Source organism: Lepisma saccharinum, chromosome 20 (assembly GCF_977018435.1).
Source record: "Lepisma saccharinum chromosome 20, izLepSacc3.1, whole genome shotgun sequence".
Classification (NCBI taxonomy): domain Eukaryota; kingdom Metazoa; phylum Arthropoda; class Insecta; order Zygentoma; family Lepismatidae; genus Lepisma; species Lepisma saccharinum.
The window spans coordinates 16,295,890-16,316,462 of NC_139248.1; the positions used below are offsets into that span (position 1 = coordinate 16,295,890).

At 38.3% G+C, this 20,573-nt stretch overlaps 1 protein-coding gene across 4 annotated transcripts in view; it reads right to left on the reverse strand.

Moving 5' to 3' along the window:
- Positions 1-20,573, reverse strand: part of LOC146003744 (uncharacterized) — a 137,390-nt gene that overhangs the window by 71,786 nt on the left and 45,031 nt on the right. For 2 of the 4 annotated variants that reach the window (XM_083142142.1, XM_083142141.1), the window contains exon 1: positions 7,578-7,636. The exons of the other annotated variants lie outside the window; for them this stretch is intronic. The gene's annotated coding sequence lies outside the window, so the exon portion shown is untranslated. Of the gene's footprint in view, positions 1-7,577; positions 7,637-20,573 lie in introns of those variants that run through there. 4 annotated transcript variants of the gene reach the window in all.

Sequence of the window (20,573 nt, forward strand, 5' to 3'; positions counted from 1 at the left end):
TCTGCTGGTCCTACAAGTATTTTCATTTTACACATATGTGAGCTATTGAGGCATGTAAAAATTCATGTGTCATGTCATGACTATAACAATAGTTGAACATGATCAAAAACTTAAAATATGAACAAGTATTTATGAACAGTACACAATTCATATATGGCACTAGTAAGTAAATATTTAAAATTCTGTTCTAAATGCAGTAAATACACAACAATATTGTACAGTATATGAACAGTACATAATTCATATATGGCACTAGTAAGTAAATATTTAAAATTCTGTTCTAAATGCAGTAAATACACAATCAACAATATTGTACACAAAAGATGGCAGAAAATAAATATTTCCCTAAACAGGACACTCCATTTTTTTACTATTTTGTAAAAAAGAAGGAAGAAAAACTTAAAACTACTACCTAATAAGGGAAATCAGATGAACACTGGTTAACTTTAGACATCAGGTTATCTTTATTATGCGTTTTCCACATCTTGAAATATATTTTACATCATGTAAAAGATCGAAATCGGTTAATTAAATTTTAAAAATTGCAAAATTTATGAGGGTATACACTTGGTCACCAGCCCTGGAATCACATTTAAAAACAAGAAACAGACAAACAAATAGATATGAGTTCCTTGCTGAAAGAGAAATGCTACAACAGCTTGGATTATCCACAGACAGGAGCATATTATTATCCTTCAGTTTTGCTTCATTGGGAACCATTAATCAATTACAAGATTTTCCCTGAAATTTCCCTGAGATTTGTATTTTTTTCAAATTCCCTGAGATTTCCAGGTTTTCCATGTGTGTGGAACATACATATCAGGAACATATAATTTGTTCAGAGGTAAGTTTAAATGTTAGAATTGTGGTATTTATATCCTGAAATAGAAATAACCACAAAACAATAATATGTGTAGACCACATGGTCATTACTAGATGCAGGTTTGTAAAGATTCTTTGATTATGGCCACTGAAGAAAATGATTGCAGTTTATTAATGTATTGCTTTTTGCACAATAAGAATGGCTACAAAAGCTCCAAAGAAGCTTGATATAAGGAAGGAGAAGAGATTCCAGTATTTCCCTGCAAAAGTGAAGAATGCACTGAAAGCCATAGACGAAGGAATGAAAGTGGCAACAGCAATTAAAATACTTGGAGTGCTGAGCACAACTTTAAGGAACAAAATTGCAGGGATTTCTCCAAAATCTTCAACAGGACACTGTGTTCCACATTCTGTACTGCGAGAGAAAACAGGTTAGTCGAGTAGATACTTCAATGTGCACAAATGGAGTTCCCTGTGTATAAAGAAAATCTTATGTCTTCTGTTCAGAAGGTACTAAATGAAGCTGGGATAGAGCATTCTAAGCCTACTTTTGTGAAGAATCGTCCAGGGAAAACATGGTATTATGGGTTTTTAAAGTGGCTCTGTGACTGAAGAGAATATTCGGAAATGGTTCGATAAAGTTCTGACATCACTGAAAGATGGAGATGTCCTAAAGGATCCAAACAGAATTTTCAATATGGACGAAACTTGTTTTTGTCTTGCTCCAAAGGTGGATTAATCATTGGTCTAAGAGAATGTCAAGTACAGGGAGGTTATTTCAGTCGTTCACCGCCAGAGTGACGGCCGTTCGGCGGACTCTTCATGCAACAGGTCCCGGCAAATTGCATTACAGGAAGTCCGTAACAGAAACCGCTTGTTTTCTAATGTTTCCACTTTTCACAATTACAGTTACAATTACAATTGAAATAAGCACGTACCTTGTCGCAAGTATGCTGGAAAAGGTGTCCTCTCAAATACAAATATTTCTGGCACCATATTTCTGACATCTAATCTTAGATTAGTCATCGCTACTTTATCCTCAGTTGTCACGACAGCGCCGGCAGCTTATCGGGGGTTGGGTGAGTTGTCAGCCGCGAGAGGGCGCTTCATACTGCACGTGTCGGCAGTGATGCCAACCGTAGGGACATGTCCCTAAGCATAGGGACTTTTCACTAAATTTCGCCCGCGTAGGAACGTAGGGACAGATTTTGCCAAATGAGGGAAAACGTAGGTACTTTTTTCAATCTTGGTAAATGACATTTTATGAATTAGTTTATCTGGATACTTTAGCGAAGAGGAGAAAAAAGAACTAACTAACAAATCTCCATCAGAATTTTGGAACATGTTATCGGTTACCAAAAACTTTCAAGGCAAGTTCCTTTTTGAAAACATTTCCACTCTCGCGAAAATAGTGCTAACATTGCCACATTCTAAAGCGGAAACGGAAAGAATATTTTCAATGTTAAGTGATACAAAAACAAAAAAGGGAAATAAAATGGGACCAGAATTGTTAAAGACTGCAGGAAATACAGCATCACCAACCAACATCTATCTCTGCACAGCAGCAGCATGTATGACTTCAAATAACATAATCAACAGTAAACGACTCAACGTTATTCATTAGGGGTGTGCGGGATCCTTTACTTTAAAAAGTCGTTAATTCTCGACGTTTTCTGCCTTGTAAGTTTCTGGAACTTATCGAAAATTGTAAGTTTTTATTCTAGAAATGCAAAAACAATCACTTAAAGTGAAAATGACTTGTAAAATTCGAGATTTCCAGTGCTTCGGGAAATTTCGAACATTTCCCGTCCCGAAAATTTTCCGACTTGGTCGGGAAATTGCAAATTTTTCAGTCCCGAATGTCGGGATTTAAAAAAATTACCGTCCCGATCCCGTCCCGACCCAAAAAATTCTGTCCCGCACACCCCTATTATTCATTAAGGCAAGAATTTACAATACCGGACCCTTCTGTAATTTCTATGCTACGTCTTATACTCACGAAATAATTATTCGTGATGATTTATCTCAAGTTAACATGTTGGGGTGAGGGGGAAAAAATGTTAATTAACGTGTAGAAGTTGTAAAATAAGCATTTCAATTCTCGCAATGATTCTCCGTATACAAGTATGGTAGCCATATTTGTTGATATGAACAAATTACAATTAGTTACGCTGTCTACAGCGTTGCCACACTGTTGATTTCATACTTGGAGAGCATGGATTGTGTAAGAATAGCGGAAGAGAACAGTAAAAAATTTGTTAATGTTATACAGATTGTTAGGTGGAGTGTGCAGGAGGGCTAATTAATAAACTTATTCATTTCAGTATATTGCCCAAAGAACGTGCTTACATGTGACAGCGACAATCACGATGTAGAAGAACTGATTTGATTACAGGTAAATTTGGCAACATTACATCAATCATAAAATTGCAGGATACTAAAATGACGTCTTCGATGATGTTAAAGTGCTACGAAAAAAATATTTTTTATCGGTTCGTAATCACAATTACCGCAAAACCATTCAGGAATAGCCCCACTGAGCATTCTCGGTAAGGTTAGGTTAAGTTAGGTTAGGCAAGGCAAACATAGTTAAAATTTGGGCTCGAAAAACGGGTAGCCCAACAAACCATTGACGGATAGCCCCACGAACCATTCAGGTACAAAAAAGGTAAAGTGTTCCCCTGTGCATAGCACCACGCCATGAAGGCGTATAGGGGGTGTGAGGGTAACGCCCCACACTTTCTTGATCCGGTCGTGAGTGGGGGTGATGTGATCAGCATCACGCCCCTGACCGCCTTTACCCCCCAGGGTTTCCCCCAGGTACCCATGTTATTCGACGCTGGGTAGGCGCCGGGGCCCCTTCCAGGTACGGTTAGGTTAAGTTAGGATAGGCAAATGTAAATTCGCTCCTTCATTAATTGTGGAAGCACCGAGCAGAAAGACTTGGTAAGTAAATGTGTATATTTTATCTTCTGTTTTGCATGCTCATGAGGTGATAATTTTTTTAGTCGCTTTACTTGGCGTAGGGACATTTGGTCAGTTGTAGGGACATTTTGACTACGTCTGTAGGGACATTGCCGAAAAATGGTTAGCAACACTGTCGGCTACCAGACGTCAGTGTACGTTCATGTTCACTTCTGTTTGCGTTTATCAGTACACGTGTTGCTTATACTGTGTTATTGTAATGTGCTACTCATGGCCAGTGCTTTATTGTGTGTTAATTGTTATTAATTCATTAGTTATGTCGTTAAACAAATATAGTCTTGAACAGAGAGTTTTTATGTACAATAATTACGTGAAAACGAATTCTTGCAGAAAAGTGGTCAGGGAATTACGATAGACAGGATCTCTTGAACCTAAGAAACGTGTTGTATTGCTGTTAAAGGAGGTCATTTTCAACATCTCTTATAACACAGGAGGTTAGTGATCATCATTATTATTACTTTTAAATATCATTTTACGCTTTCGGTTTGCTTTATGCGCCGGGATGCTGTCTTCCCTTTCTGACAACTGACGATAAAGTAACGCTGTCTAATCTAAGATTTTCTGTCAGAAATAAGGTGCCAGAAATATTTGTATTTGGGAGGACACCTTTTCCACACACACACAGTATCCTTGCGACAAGGTACGTGCTTATTTCAATTGTAATTGTAACTGTAATTGTGAAAAGTGGAAACATTACAAAACAAGCGGTTTCTGTTACGGACTTCCTGAACGCAATTTGCCGGGACCTGTTGCATGAAGAGTCCGCCGAACGGCCATCACTCTGGCGGTGAACGACTGAAATAACCTCCCTGTATATGATGGAAGTAGTAACTGATAAAAAAATTAAAAAAACTTCTTTGTTTACTGTAAATGCTGCTGGAAAATTTGCTCCACCACCAACTCTCTATAAATATGAGAGGATTCCTGCTGCAGTAGCTCAAGCTGCTCCACCAAACTGGGGGATTGGGAAAACTGAGAATGGATGGACACTGTTCACACTTAACATTGCACCTGAGCTGTCTGTGCCGTGAAAATAAACGGTATGCCAGAGACCCGGGTTCGAGTCCTGGTTGAGCCTGCATTTTTCACTGAAAATTCTTACGTCACATTTTGTTGTTTCGTTTACTACGAAGTGACCTGAGAAGTCTGGAAATGTTAATTTATGTTGTTCAACTAAATTTACACTATGTTCATCCATTGAAAACTATGTTATTTACCTTTAATATATTGTGTTTCGTCTGCATTACTTCATTATTTGTTCATAGACAAGGTGGCCATAAGTGAATTTACGTGGCCATAACTGAAGAATAGTGTCATGTTTGGTTAATACTTTTAACACTTTTTTACTGACTAACTTGTTTGTATTTGTTAATGCTTCGTCCTAATGTACCGACTCTGTAACAGTGATCATAATTTTTGTAAGTAATCAATAAAATTATTATCATGTTAAAAGTTGTATACTATTGTACATTTTCCTTAACATGGCCATAACTAGTGCCTCCACCCTATATTTAGCTATTACCATGATATTTCAAATATGTTCAAGTTGACTCACAAGGGAGGTTATCTAAGTGTCCCCCCTCCGATTTCCATGAAACTTGGCAGGTGTATAGAGGGGGCCAAAGGAAGAAATACGTGTTTTTTTGTTTCGGCTAAAAAACTGTTTTAGGGGGCAAACCTCCCCTCTAAGGTCAAGATGAGGACAAATTTGAGGGTGCATGCAACCGGATTTTACTAATAAAAAGCGGCGTAAGTACTCCAAGATGGCACGTTTTTACTTACGCGGGCCATACTTTCGGATCAAATATCTCAGTCATCTGCACACTGGAACCAATTTTGTATTGCGTAAAACATCGAAATCTGTCAAATATAAGCATAATTATCGAGGCAGTAGAGTGGGTCAACGGCTCCCATAACTTCAAATCGAAGGAGTGTTCTTTGAAGCAGCAACGCTATTATGCAAATTTACGAGTCGTTTTCACGTTCAGAAGACACAATGGGCTCTTATGGGCAATGCTTTTCTTATGGGAAATACGAGCGCGCTGTTGTGAAATTTCTGGATTTACAAATTTAGCTTACGTAAAATCGGTACCTACAGTTTTGCAGGAAATTTTGTAGAGAATACGATGGTGAACACAAAAAACTGGTAACTTGCTTACATAATTTTAGATAAATTAAAATCGCAAATTTTCCGTGAAAACACAATTTTTACATTGTTTTCATTCCTAACGTTGAAACATGCCGTAAAATTGAAGCATTCATTATTTAAAAAAATTGACACTGTTTTTTAATTGTCATACTCAGAATTTATCAATACTTTAAAGCATATTCGCATTAAAAAATATTCAAATAAAGTATGTGGAGATTTTTTATATTCTTGCAGTAGAAAATGTCGTCGCTGGCCATTTTTTGTTCTGTAATTCCAAGTAAAAACTTCAAGCGACAAAGTTGTGGAGAAAATAATGAAATTATTTTTTATAACCACTCAAAGGTTCCCAGAAATATTACTTCCATGCATTTGGAGTTTCTTTTTAACCCGAACCGCGCGCGAAGTAAGGAGACGTTGTCTGGCCATCTTGAGCCGACTCACCGCAGCATTCCGGCTATCACCACCAAGTTTTCGAGTTGTTATTTTATTTCCATTCAGTAAAAATATGAACTTCATGCAGTTTGTTATAATAAAATTGAAATTACCTAAATTTAATAATTGACAATTATTTCCAATGCTGCTGTTGTGAGCAACATTAGTGCTGTCGCAAATACACGTTGTTTTCGTTTACATTACTGTCGACATTAATACTGAAATGAAGATCATCTTTCAGTTTCCAACGTACACATAAATTCATAGACACCATATTAACTTTTGAAAGGCTTTCCAACACGTGACAAAATATGGGACTTCAAGATAGAAATATGACATGCCTTGCTTGAGTCATTCACGTCTTATCAGTTCACGTCGGTCATAACTCATTTGTTTGTTTGGGTTGCAACTTGAATTTAACCCATGTGCCAGGTTCCTCTTACTTGAGTGAGAGATCTACTTTGGTCTGTTTAGACTTTTTCCCTCTCCCGAAAAAGTGTTTTCAGTTGTGTGAGCTCTCAGTGATTTTTACTTTTTTAAGTGATTTCTGAAGTGTCATATTCGTGCATTACACTCGCGTGTGTAGTGATCGCAATGGATCATAGTAAAAAGGGTAACTGTAACGTTCACAGTATAATATTTATATTAATAATTACATATAATTATCATTATATATACAAAACATGTAACACCTTCATTGTGAAGGAAGGTCATCATTTCCCGGCGACATGAGCTAGCGCTGTATTGGCAACACTGTGCGGTTTCTCCATAAGCGCCGTTGTGTCTTCTGAACGTGAAAACGACTGACTAACCTGCAAGTCACGTTTCCTCACTGAGGTAGGCTATATGCAGTGCTCGAAGTGGAATATGCAAGTTGGAAAACTTTTTGGTGGAGTATTATCCTAGCTGAGGGATAGTAAATGGTACAACTTCCGAATCCTATTACATTAACTCGCGATCCGTAAATCAATCACTGTTCATGAGCTCTGGGCGAAGTAAAAAGTGGTCCACATAGTAAAAATTTCAGATCTGACAAGTCGAAAAACCACGTGTTCTATTTCGGAGTTTTTAAGAGAAAATTCAATTAAATGTACCACATAACCTTTTTAGAACAGATAATACGGTATATATAACTGGTACAGATAATACTTATCCAGAAGCCACAAACTCTAGTAAAAAATATAAATACCTTAAATATTCCTATGCTGCACTTCAAGTCTATAGATAACAACAGGTCCGACATGGTTCGGCTAGCTTTCGTCCGACAGTCAGCTGTGTACAGTGTTGCCACAATCTATCAGCAAAATTTCCCTTTCCCCGCAATATTTCCCTCCATATAAAGAAATCGAATAAAATGAAGGGGTCGGGTGTAAAACATGGTAATTGACATTTTGGCCATTTCTGAGTTCATTAAGAAAAAAGGTTAATAGAAGTTATACTGTAGATAAATTGTTTTCGTATTGTGTCTACCAATTTCAGAAGGCTTCACTCAATCCAATGCAAATTGTAAAATTTAAGGATGGCACATTTTACTTTCTAACTCAAAAAAGAACAAAATGTCACTAAAGCATGTTTTACACCCGAGCTCTTAGTTTGATTTTTTGTTCACTTTATTAACAGTTAGGCTAATCGGAACTTGACCTAAAGTGAGATACGAACAGACCCATACCCAGGGGAGGGGCCATGCCCTCCCCCTCCCTCGGCAGACTCCAGAAGTCGGCAGCGTGCAATATTTGGTACTTTTAGCTTATAAGCATTGATGTAAAGATTCTGAACGTCCCGATTTAATCGAGAGAGTTGATCCCTGTCCCGACTTTTTTCGGACTACAAATATGATGCGAAAATGTCTCTTATTTCAAAACTCACCTTTAGACATGTTCTTTATTTTAATTTTAATTACTAACACGTATAATTTAATTTTAAAAATTATATTTTAAAACATAGAATTATGATGTTTTTCAGTGGTGGTTCTGGTATAAGAAAAGAAAACCTGCCTCCTGTGGTGGAGTGGTTAGCACATCGCGTTTCCGCTACGAAGCCAGGGGCCTCGGGTTCGAATCTTAGCCTGGGCATAGGCGTTCTTTGTATGTTTCTTCATCAATTTCATCTTATAATCGTTCATCGTCGCTATTAGACAAACGTAGCAGACAAACTTGTCCAATCTCTTGTTTTCCCTATTATTGATTATTGTGACACTGTTTACTCGGACGTTAATCACGAGCAAGCTAAACGCCTTCAGCGAATCCAGAACGCCTGCGACCGCTTCGTTGTCGACATAAAAAATTCCGAACATTTGACACCGTATTATACGAAGGTCGAGTGGCTTAAATTAAGTGACACACGGATTTACCACAACCTTGTCCTACTGTACAAAGCTCTAAAAATAAAAGATCCAAAATACCTTTCCAGGCGGTTTCAATATCTTTCGGACTTTCACTCCCGCAACACAAGATCATGTGAAAAATGTCTGCTATCCATCCCTCTCCACAGATCTAACTTCTACGCCAATTCGTTTACCGTTACCTCTGCAGGACACTGGAACAGATTACCCCCCGAAATTCTAGCCGCCTCCTCAGTTGTAACATTCAAAAAACAATTAAAATTATACATGCTAAACAATTGGACCTAGATTAAATTCCCAGAAAGAAATACGTTATACATTTAGCCATGGACGTCCGCAGGATTTTTTGCAGGGAGGGGCAAGGAAGGTATTTTTTTCAAGGGAGGGGCAAGGAAGGTATTTTTTTTCCACGGGGGGGCAAAAAAGTCACATTTCCCCCCAAAAGTGTTGTTCCCTAAAAAAACATTGCTTAAATTTGAGTTTATGGTGTTCATGCAATAATTAATACATATTATTGTGGCTAAAATGAAATTTTATGTGTGAAATGCATAATTTTTGGTTGACTTTCATTTTCCAGGGGGGGGGGGCACGGCCCCCCTTGCCCCCCCCCTTCCGGACGCCCATGCATTTAGCCCACGAAATATGCTTTCTATGTGGGTACTTGTGTGTGAATGTGTGTGTGTGCATGTAGAACTAACTGTATTGCTTTTATTTTTAATTTCTTCTAAGGTATATTTTTTCATTGTGTTAGTAAAAATAATGAGCAATGTACGTAATTAATGGTTAATCCAGGGCCTGACTGCTCGTATTCAAACTGTATTGCTTTCATTTTTCTTTTATTACTTTATTTTTCATTTATCTTTTTTAATTTTTTAATTGTATACAATTAACTGCAAAGAAAAAATGATCCCTGTAATTAATGGTTAAGTGGATGAGAAGGCATTAATGCCTTAACTTCGCCACGTAAACAACGTCGTAAATAAATAAGTAACGCAAAATAACCTAATTTAATCAACCTCACAGCATTTCTGATTTTCACTTCGTCCAGTGGCGGCTGGCCAAGTGCAACAAGTGCAGATGTTTTCACCTAATTTTGAAATTAATATTGACATTTTTCATTTCCTTGTTAAATTAAACTATTTCACAGCAGAACGCACACGATAATACTCAAATAATACGCCGCTCGGCGCTACGCACGTGAAGAGTTCGTCGTAGCTTAAACAAACCAAGAGCAGACGCCGCCAGGTTGCGGAAGACTTTAGCCGGTTGTCATGGCAACGGTGACGTCACCTACCGTTGGAATTGAATGGGTGTCGCCATCTACGTGCAGCAGTTCTCTCGTCGACAGAAAACATTGCATCCAGTGGTTGTGGCAAAATCGTTGCGTTCTCGCGAGATCTTGTTCCGCGTGTGTGTTTCGCGTTTCCTATCGTGTGTTGTGTTCATGTGTTGAGCTGAGGTTTGTACAATGAACTCAGTAAATGACTTAGTGTGTAATTTGTTGCAGACACCATTTTCCAGATGGACGGATGAAGACAAAAAAGACGTTTTAAATTGTGAGGGGGGCCACTGACACTTACTATTTGTTTTTCATTGCCTATAAATGTACTTCTTCACCTGTTATTTTAGGCACGAGCCGCTACTACGAAGTTCGTTCCACATTTTTGCACCAACCTTTCCCCCCCCCCCAAAAAATATCCTGGGTACGGCCCCCATAACAACATATACAAAATAAAGATAAATTGAAATGTTATTAATCATTGTAAAGCAAGAATTAAATAAAATCCAACACTTAAACATTTAAACTATTTTGTAATCTCTTCACATTTTATATAGGCTATATAAACACATTTTCGAATCTGGCCCCTCCCTCAAAAAATCCTGGGTACGGGTCTGGATACGAATGACTGTGCAATGATCCCCTTCCATTTTGTTTTGTTGTGTTAAATAGAGCCTATCTTTTGTTACATTAATTCTTGTGAACGATAGATGAAGAGAAAGTCTTAGTACTAAAGGTTTCTCCTGTCTGTGGGCGGTCCGGAAATTTAGAAAAAAATAATAAATTTCTGTGAGTGCTATTTGTTAATGATGTAAATGACAACCTAAGTTCCCGAAATCCTTACAAATCTTGTATTTATATACCTATTTATTTTGAATGCAACAATTATTTTTTTTGGGGGGGAGGCGTCCAGTGTTCCAACCCGAGACTACGTGATCGACAGCACTGTTAATAATAATCATAGTTATATTAGTAGTATTCGTGTCTATTAATTTGTGTTTGGTGTTCCATCTACTCACTGGAGTCACTTTAGCACCAGGTTCGAACCCTGTTACAAGCACACAATCTATTTCATAACTTTATCATTCATCCTCATCGTCGCTATTAACCGAAGATATAGAAGAGCGACATAAAATAGACGTAGAGGCTTGTATTCAAAGTAGTGAAAATAGCCAGTAACAGAAAAAAATGGATTTCAGCATAGAAAATTGTCTGAATTTCCCTGCATGTGGCAACACTGGCTGAGCTGTGAAACACTGAAAACTAAGTCAACGATCGAATCCCAGCGTCATATTATTTTTTTCTCTCTCTCGCAGAAGGGTTGTGTTTCATAACTTACTTCACGTACACAAAACATTTTTGGGCAGTTTTTTTCATGTAACTGTAAAATCTCGGATATTTACAAATAACCGAATAAATAATTTGCCTTACTTTTCGGTATTCCGAATATTCCAAATGGTCATGTTTAAAAGTGGTTCATTCTTGATGTTTTCTACATTAAAAATGTTTGAAATTTCTCGGAAATTGTTTTTTTTTTTTTGTATTTCTGGAATAAAAACTAACGATCACTTGATGGAAAATAGCATGTACAGGGTGGTTCAAAAAGTCACTTAACACCCCTGGTACAAGGCCACAGCAGCGCGCAACATGGAAATGGTGATGACCAATCGTTATCAGGCAAAGGGGGAACCACATTGATGCCACCCGCGCGGTCGGCGGCCATCTTGATGTCCGCCATCTTGAATTCAACTTCAGAATTCTTATGAACATAAACATTAGCCTTGTTACTGTGAAGGACTTTTCATTTAATGGAAGCGTCACACTGTAATTGTTCGCGACAACCACTCATAATGCACAGTTTTTCATGTATGTATCCGATTAAAATCTTGTGCAATGGCATGCAAACTTCTCTCCCTAGACGTCACTTTGATCTTGATGCATTACCGATGCGCTAAACAAATTTTAAGGCATTTTTGTAACACCTCGAAAAGGAGCATATTGGTACAAGAATTCAGTCATAACTTTTTACTAGTTAAATATACATCAAAAAAACCTTCACCATTGCATTTCTCGTGAAATTCTAGTCTGATTTGATATATCATATCACCCCCTTCCCATTTAAAATTCTAAAGTTGAATTCAAGATGGCGGACATCAAGATGGCCGCCGACCGTGCGGGTGGCGTCAGTGTGGCTCCCCCTTTGCCTGGCAACGATTGGTCATCACCATTTCCATGTTGCACGCTGCAGTGGCCTTGTGCCGAGGGTGTTAAGTGACTTTTTGAGCCACCCTGTAGATTTCGAAGTGTCGGGAAATTAAGTTACGCAAAGTTATTTTGTCCCAGCTAGGGTAGGAGTAAAACATTGGAGCTTACATTGACTTAAAACAAATGCTGTGGGGGGGGGGGGGACAACACGCATCGTTCAGCACTAGATACTATCGAGTGTGTTTGATTTCATGACTGTGGTAACTTTTTTTTTTTTACTTCCTGCTGCCTACGAAAATCTTTCTGGCACACACATAGCCTAGAGTAACCTAATCCGAATTGGACCTGCACTTTCATTTTGTGAATAAGTTTTGTCCAAAAGCATGTTCGTAGTCTTTTTTTTTTAAAAAAAAAAAAAAAAGACACATTTATGCACAGTAACAAGTGAGATCTCAACAATCTGCTTTACACCATGTGATCCAGAAACCTGCACACCACAGCTTTAACATTTTTTTTGTATTTTCACAGACATTGGCGTGCCCAGGATTTTCGAAAAAGGGAGGGGTTCCGAACCAAGCGTCTCGTGCTGATAAATGTTTAAATTAAAATAATTATATTAAATTAATTCAAAATAAAAATATTGATTAAAATATTCCATTAATATGTAAAAAGACGGTTCAAGGATAGGCATAAAACAGTGCGTATTCATTATCTAGCTTACGTGTAGCTAAGATCGACAAAATCTTTAAAAAAAAAACCTCTGGCAAGGGAATTAATATCATATAGAAAATGAATTGAATATCAAGAAAGAATGTTAGATCCAGTTGACGAAAAGCATATTATTATAAGTAGTAATAAATCTTCCTTGGTACTGTCATTTAAAGTCGTGTGATCCAAATATAATCCTTGCCTTCCATTAAGCTCGGCGAAAAATAAATAACCCTAGATTAAACAAATATATTTTCATTATTTAATTTTAGCACTTAGTAAGTCTTTGGGGGGGTGGGTTGGACCCCTTAAATACGTCCTTGAGGGGTACGTATACTTTTTAGTAGTCAATCCTCCTTTCGCCACGTTTTCCTGACTTTGACGTTTTTAAGGAACACTTCACTGCTCACATATGTGTGAACTACGCTGTAATACAATTTTTTCTCTTCAGTTTGGACCACTCTGCTAGCAATTTATATTTCTTCAATCTCAGTCATCGAAATGCCACTCCAAACTTCAGAATCTGATAATTTCAATAACATTTTAAATTGTAACCAACCTCCATGGCGGAGTGGTTAGCATAGTGCACTACGACGCCAGTGGTCCAGACCCCGGGTTCATATCCTTGAATAAAGCCCCTATCACACGGAACTGGATTTGTAGTAGGAATGCCCTAGTTGGTGCTGAACTAACTTTGTAGGTAACAATCATGGCCGCCAGGGACGTGCGGTGATGTCGACACTTGGGGTAGCAATCAGTGGCGTGCCCAAGGGAGGTTGGTGTGGGTCATAATCCCCCTCCCCCCCTTTAGGGCCCAGTATTCCTAAAAATAGAACAAAGGAAAGGAAAGGATTGCAAAATGAGGAAGGACTACTGAAAAGAAGCACGTGTTAATCCCACCAACTTTCGAAAATCCAAAACATGTTGATTTGACTATTAAGCCAGAGATCCCGGGTTCGAACCCCGCCCTGGGCATGGGTGTTATTTGTGTTTGTCCCTTCATCAATTTTATCGTACCATCTTGACGATTAGCCAAAAGTGTAGGAAAAGCGAAGTAAAACAAACCAAATGAAACAATCAATCAATGATTTGATTTATGTTGCTTAGCGTCGCTGTCACATTTGGTTAATCGCGAAGATGGTACAATACAATTAATGAAGAGACAAACACAAAAAAAACACCCATGCCGAGGTCGGAGTTCGAACCCGGAACTCCTGGTGTCATAGCGTGCAGTGATAACCACTAACCCGCGGTTGGTTGATTTGGTGTTTAAGTCCACTTTATGTACATAAAAGCTAATCGGGACTGGACCCACAGTTTAAAGTGGGATCCCAACCACTATGTGCGTCCACCTGGTACCGATCCGGGGCCACTTGCACTCCCCCACGGAGGTCGGCCGACAACAAAGATGAGTGGAAAGCTCTAACTATTCGGATACTTGGGTATCGGTAATGCAAACTGCATATTTACTCAGTGGTACGTAAATTTCAATTGGATTTTTGAAACACCATATTTGCATATGATTAACGTTTTTCCGAAAAAATTGCATTGCTTGATTTCCCTAATTTCTTCATCTCACGATCTCGTTACTGAAGGATCCGGTCTCGAGCCCTGGCCTGTTCATGAGTGTTCCTTTGTAACCACTTTTCATTCGTTTAATTTAATCAACGTTCATCGTCAGTTAGGCAAAGTGATGGAAAATCAACGCTAAAGAAAGGAAAAAGAAAATACAAATAATTTCCTCCCAGTGCATCTGCAGGGCACTGTGAAATCAGGAGTCCAGAGTTCTCTGTTTATGATTGTCCCTTGTGACTACTTCCATAAGCTCATTAGCTCCTTATCGCGATTAAAGTTACAGCTAGAAAAAGTGATGGAAGGTGGCAAAAATTAAATATACTAGGGGGAATGAACAGGTAACAAAACACACTTTTTTGTAGTTTCTTCAACAATATTCATTTGACTTTTTTAGTTCTGGGATACATTTTACATTCCAAATTATTTCATTATTCACTGCAGAGTACAACACATAGGAACGCTCGTCACGGGTTCGAATCCCGGCCTGAATTGTTATTTGTGAGGTCCCTTCATCAATTTCATTATATCATCACTCATCCTCATTTTCGCGATAACCAAATGTGGCAGAAAGGTGAAGTAAAATAAACCAAACCAACAACAAGAATTAGAACGCGCGTTTTCTTGACCAAATTAATACATCCGTAATTATGACTTTTTAGCTTACACATTTTTTATTGGAGGCCAAATTATTAGTATATTTAAATAAAACACTACTAAAACGAGAGCGAGAGAGAGCGTGAGCAAATATTTGTTATTTAATCATTATATATTCCATATTTGAAAAAAAGAAAAGAAACTATAACATTTTTGTCTGCACATAATACAAGTACGTTCCCATTTATATAGAAATAAAACTACATCCCATATTATACATACATATTGTACAACGTTTAAAAGGTTGTGGTAATACAGAGAACATAAGTACTGCAGAAAATTTTCCCCCCGAGTTCTTTAGACGATTTACAAAGGAATCGAAGGGAAACCTATCCCCTATCTGTCCTATAGGAGATAGACTGGAGGACCTGAAACCACGGGCTTTCAACCATGGGAGCGGGGGGCGAGGGGGCAAGGGAGGTACAGGCAGAAATCTTCCCTTCCCCTTCGGGCGGTTGTCTATACCTGGATCTGGTAAGGCGGAAGAAGAGCCAGCTAGGGTATTCAGCCTTGCCAGCTGATCACATCGAGGGACGAGAAGCGCGTGGAAAGAAATGTTGCATATGAACTGAGGCTTCAAGATAATAAATATTGTGATTTGAAAATAATTAGAGACGTGCGATTGATTGATCTATCTCTGCTAGACTAGCTACTCCTCAGTGCACGTCACTGATGGCCGCCTGGCTGACTGCTTGACTGGTTTGGAGGAATTGGACATGATCTAATTGCTACTGGCTTTCCTCGACTGGATTCTGTGGAACAGCCAATCAGACCAAAGTTTCGCCATGTGAAGATAATCTGTTAGTGTGCAAAGGAGCGTTTTTGTCTGTGGTTTCCGAGTGTTACTCCAGCAATGTATAACGTATAGAGCATGAAAGGCGCGTTGAGTTATACCATCTATGCTGAGTCCACGGTGTTTACATTTGAAACAATTAAAATATTCTTCCATACGTGTACAGTAAACGTCGTAAAGTATGTATTTAAGCAGCGCCATTGTTTTGAACCTAATAACGTTTTTATACGAAACGTTATTTCTCTCTGTTGAATAGTTATCGGCTTTTAAAAATGTGAAGTGATACATTGTTTACATCTCACGCGGCCGCCATTACAACTTCCCTCGTATGGGAACAAAAGTCTATCGACAAGTACGCTGATAAGTATCGTGTGAGGCGAAAACTAGCCAATTGGTAGCCAGTCCAGCACCAACTAGGGCATACCTACTGGAAATCCAGTTCCGTGTGATGCGGGCTTTAGTTTCATGTCATCACTCATCTTCGCGATTGGCCAAAAGTGGCAGAAGAGCGAAGTAAAAGAAATCCAACTAATAAACAATTTTATTTGCAAATACTTGATTTTCTAAATCATAAAATGCTTTAAAAAATTGTTGCATTTTCAGATTCGTTCGTACGGGAGCATCACCTTCCACCACTGACAAAACTGCAGTTTTACAACAGGATATAACATCAAGGATGTAGTTTTTTCTTAGTAGCTTCTTAGTGCGAAGATTGAAATATTTCTTCAGCATGTAACATTGCAAAAAAGAAATATTAAAAAACTGCCTGTCAGGGATATCTATTTGATGCAAATGCTAAACAAGTATATTTTTATTGAATTTAGTCTTCGTCACGAACGGCAAATTGAAAAATACAAACCAGGCATTGATGCATTTTTTCTTCAATGTGGGACCTCTGATAAACAAGAAAAACACATACAGAATAAAAATGCAAAATCGGCGTTGGGAAGACGCATAAACGGTCCATCGACCTCCTAGCCCGGGAAATAATGATACCCCGGAAGGGTCGATGGATAGTCCGCGGTGTTGGGCACTCGTTCTAGTGACTTTCTTCGTGGTCAACTTGAAGAGCCGGGCCTCGCCGCTGAAAAGCCAACACCTTACCGACTTTTTTTTTCTTTCTTTCTTTTTTTTTTAAAGGAAATACCCCCTACAGGGAGGTATCCCACACCATTCACACTTTTTCTCATTTTTACACTTTTCAATTGTTACAGTTTCTTATCATCTGGACAAACACAAATATCCATGCCTTACCCGGGACTCGAACCCGGAACCCCTGGCGTTGTAGCGCGTTCTGCTAACCACTCCGCCACGGAGGTCGACAACTGAGCTATGCCGATAGGGCGAGGACAGCGACTTTGCTCGGAGATTCGGATCTTTGTGGTCGCTTCGGCTAACTCCGGATATCTACGTCAACACTGACGTAAGCCTCGGGAATTGGACGACGTGCTCACGGCATGTTCGCCGATCGAATCCCACCCTCGGAACATTTTTATTTTTTTTAAAGATTTTTTTTGCTCTCGTTTATAAAAAAGCACGGTTTCAGTTACATTTTGTGGTAAATATCTTATTTATATGGAATGATCTATAAGAATTTTACAATGGGGTTCGCAAAATATACTTATTCACGTTTTTTTTAATTTCGGTCGGTCATTAGAAATTTTCCCATAGGAAAATACACTAAATATTTTTTTCTCATCTGTTTTCTTGAGGAACCAGAACAATTTCCTTCCTACCTGTATCTCGACATTGTCCAAGAAAATCGGATGTATACAAAGCAACCCTACTGTGTTTATTTCTTCAACAACTGCGGTGTAAATGAGACTTCTTGTCTGATAAAGTCGTTTGAGAAATCTCCAAGCCAATCGGGAGATTTTACTCCATTTACATGGCTACTGCACAGGTGAATTTCAATCAGCCAAAGTGTTTTATTGACTTCTAATTGTGTGCATGAAGAGAAAGGCAAACAAATGAAATCGACTTCCACGCCATTAACGACCTCTACCGGAGCTGGGCGTCGTTGCTAAAACGAATAATAAAAAAGGCACTTAAGGAGCAAATTTCTATCTCCTCAGAAGTTCTTTCTTTGTGTCATCGCAAGAAATGAAATGCAGATAACAAAAGATAAGCATCTCTCGGCATTTTCGATTTGAAATCAGAGTAATAAAAAAGAAGAAAACGAACAGGAAAGGTGTTTACACTGTGATCTGAATTGTAAGCACGTCAGCTATGGTTAACGAAGTGGGAAAATAGTTTTAAACTTAACGCGAAAGATGTCGTTCCTGTTCTGTTCGGCTGGCGAATTAACTGTACGTATATAGCGCAACCCCTTCACGCAACTTCGTAATTAATTTTTAAGCTAGGCTCTCTAACAAAACCTCTGCTCTGAAGAAAGGTCCTGTTTCTTCTTCTTAATGGTATTCAGTAACATGTGCTTCCAATCAAACATCTTAATTAGATACCGGGCTAGACCACCTATGAGATGTTTGACGAAGACCTACACTGATGTGAAAAACTTGCAACCTCTTGGGGCAGGTTTCTAAAGAAGAAGAAAAAAAAGTGACTCGAGTGTTTCCACATCAACGCCACATAACCTTGGTCTCCTTTTTTACCGTCGAACTTAATTTTGAGTCTGGTTTCGCTTTTCGTGCTACACAAATCTCAATCATATCTTCCTGTCGTTGCGTTCGAACAGGCAGAAGAAAATGCATCGTTTTATCGCGTGGAGCAGCTTATCTTGTGTACCCCTCGTTGGAGGCTTCCAATGAAGGGCCTAACTCGAAGATAAGAGGGATCTAAAAGCTTACCCGGTTCTCTCATTTTGATTGTGTTTTATATCAGACTGCGATAACTGTGGCTGCCTTTAATTCTTTCTTCGTGTTTGGGAAGATGTGCTTTGTATACGTGCCATTTTAACCCAGGCCAAAATGCAAAACACGTTCTGTATTCAAGGAGTTTCTATTAGGCCACTATTAAGCTGAATGTTACAAAACGTCCCTGACCAGAAAGATAAAACGTGATAGAAAGACCTACCACACACTAACACGCTTCACATTATATGTATATTTGTTAGAGAAATATTTGCCAATAAAGATAAAGCATTCACATTTCCAATGATCATATAGCATAAAATTACAAGTATTACGTGAGCAGGGACACTAATTTCACGGAAAGATAACTTTATACTTTTTATTGTTTATTTAACTATTATCTGTCTAAACTAATATGCTGAAGTTAAAAATTTGTTCACGAAATTTACTTCTACAAGAATATTGCCAGGAAACTAGAATTTTCCGCGAATTCTTCAATATTTTTCAATTCAAATGCAATTTTTTGCTAATACTTCGAATATTTTAGTATTTCCCCTCTTTTACGAGTTTTTCTCTATCATTGAGTTATTCACAAGGATGAGTGATGAAAAAAATTTATAAGGGACATACAAAAGCATAGTTAAGTGATCGCGTCGTTTAAGATAAATAGAGGAATGGGGCTGATTTCAGAGACGAAATAGGAAACCCGTTTACATTGTATGTTTTAAGGCATATTACATAAACTTGGTATGCCTTTTTGTTTTTACATTTTCTCCTACTGAAACTCGATCCAGTATTTCCAGAAAAACATGAATTGGAACATTTTCCCAGCGTAACTTTGACGTCATATATGTGTACGTGTGTGATTCTAATATTAGGAATCAATTAATGAGACCCACGTTCAATTGTCGGTGAGAGGCCCTAGATAAAACTATGCATTCAATCCCAATTAGTCTTAATTAATGATGCACCCTTAAATATATGAACCTTGAACAAGTAGCTCAAATTTCTCGCGCATAGAAATACTCTGTTCGCAATATCTGATAATGTGTAAATATTTCAAAACCGTGACAGGCCTTCACAGAAAAGAAATACTTCCCTTTAGAAATATCCCAACGAAATGTTTATCTTCCAACATCCTGCTATGTTTATTTCTAAATCGTACATGGTAGCAACGATGTAGCACCTTCGTTATTTTCTTTCCCTGTATTTAGTTACCATGAGATTCTACATAGATCTTTCTCTCTTGTTACTGTCTTGCAGTAATATGACACCGACCGATAAGAAAACGTGCAAGTCTTTGTGCGAGTGTATCGAAGATCTGGTTCTCGGTCCGTGAGCCTTGTAGCCTGTGACCACCGTTTCTTCCAACGTCCTTTGCCACTGACCGGTGGTCAAGCTAGTCCGACAAGTTTCTGTCTCTTCTTAAACCACAAGAACATCGAATGGAAGATCGAGATAGTGATAGAAATCTCGTCAGACTCTTAAAGTGGGCGTAGGGAGATTTTCCTTAAGAGATTTTCTTTAGATTAGAGATCTTTGTTGGCGAGAGAGTGAAGTAGGGTAGTCTGTGTAGAGCTCTTGTTCGCAATGTTGCCAACTACATGATTGACAGCAGGACTTTCAACTTTCTTCAACTTAATTATTTTCTAATACTGCTCATATTGTTTCTATTGTCTTGTGATTTGATTATTGCATTGTCTTGACGTTTAATTTCATTGTAATCCTTAATCGTATCATTATTTTAATATGTACGTTTTGGGATTAGGTTGTAGACCTGCAATAAAGTCAATTCAATTCATTCATGACGATGAGTGTAC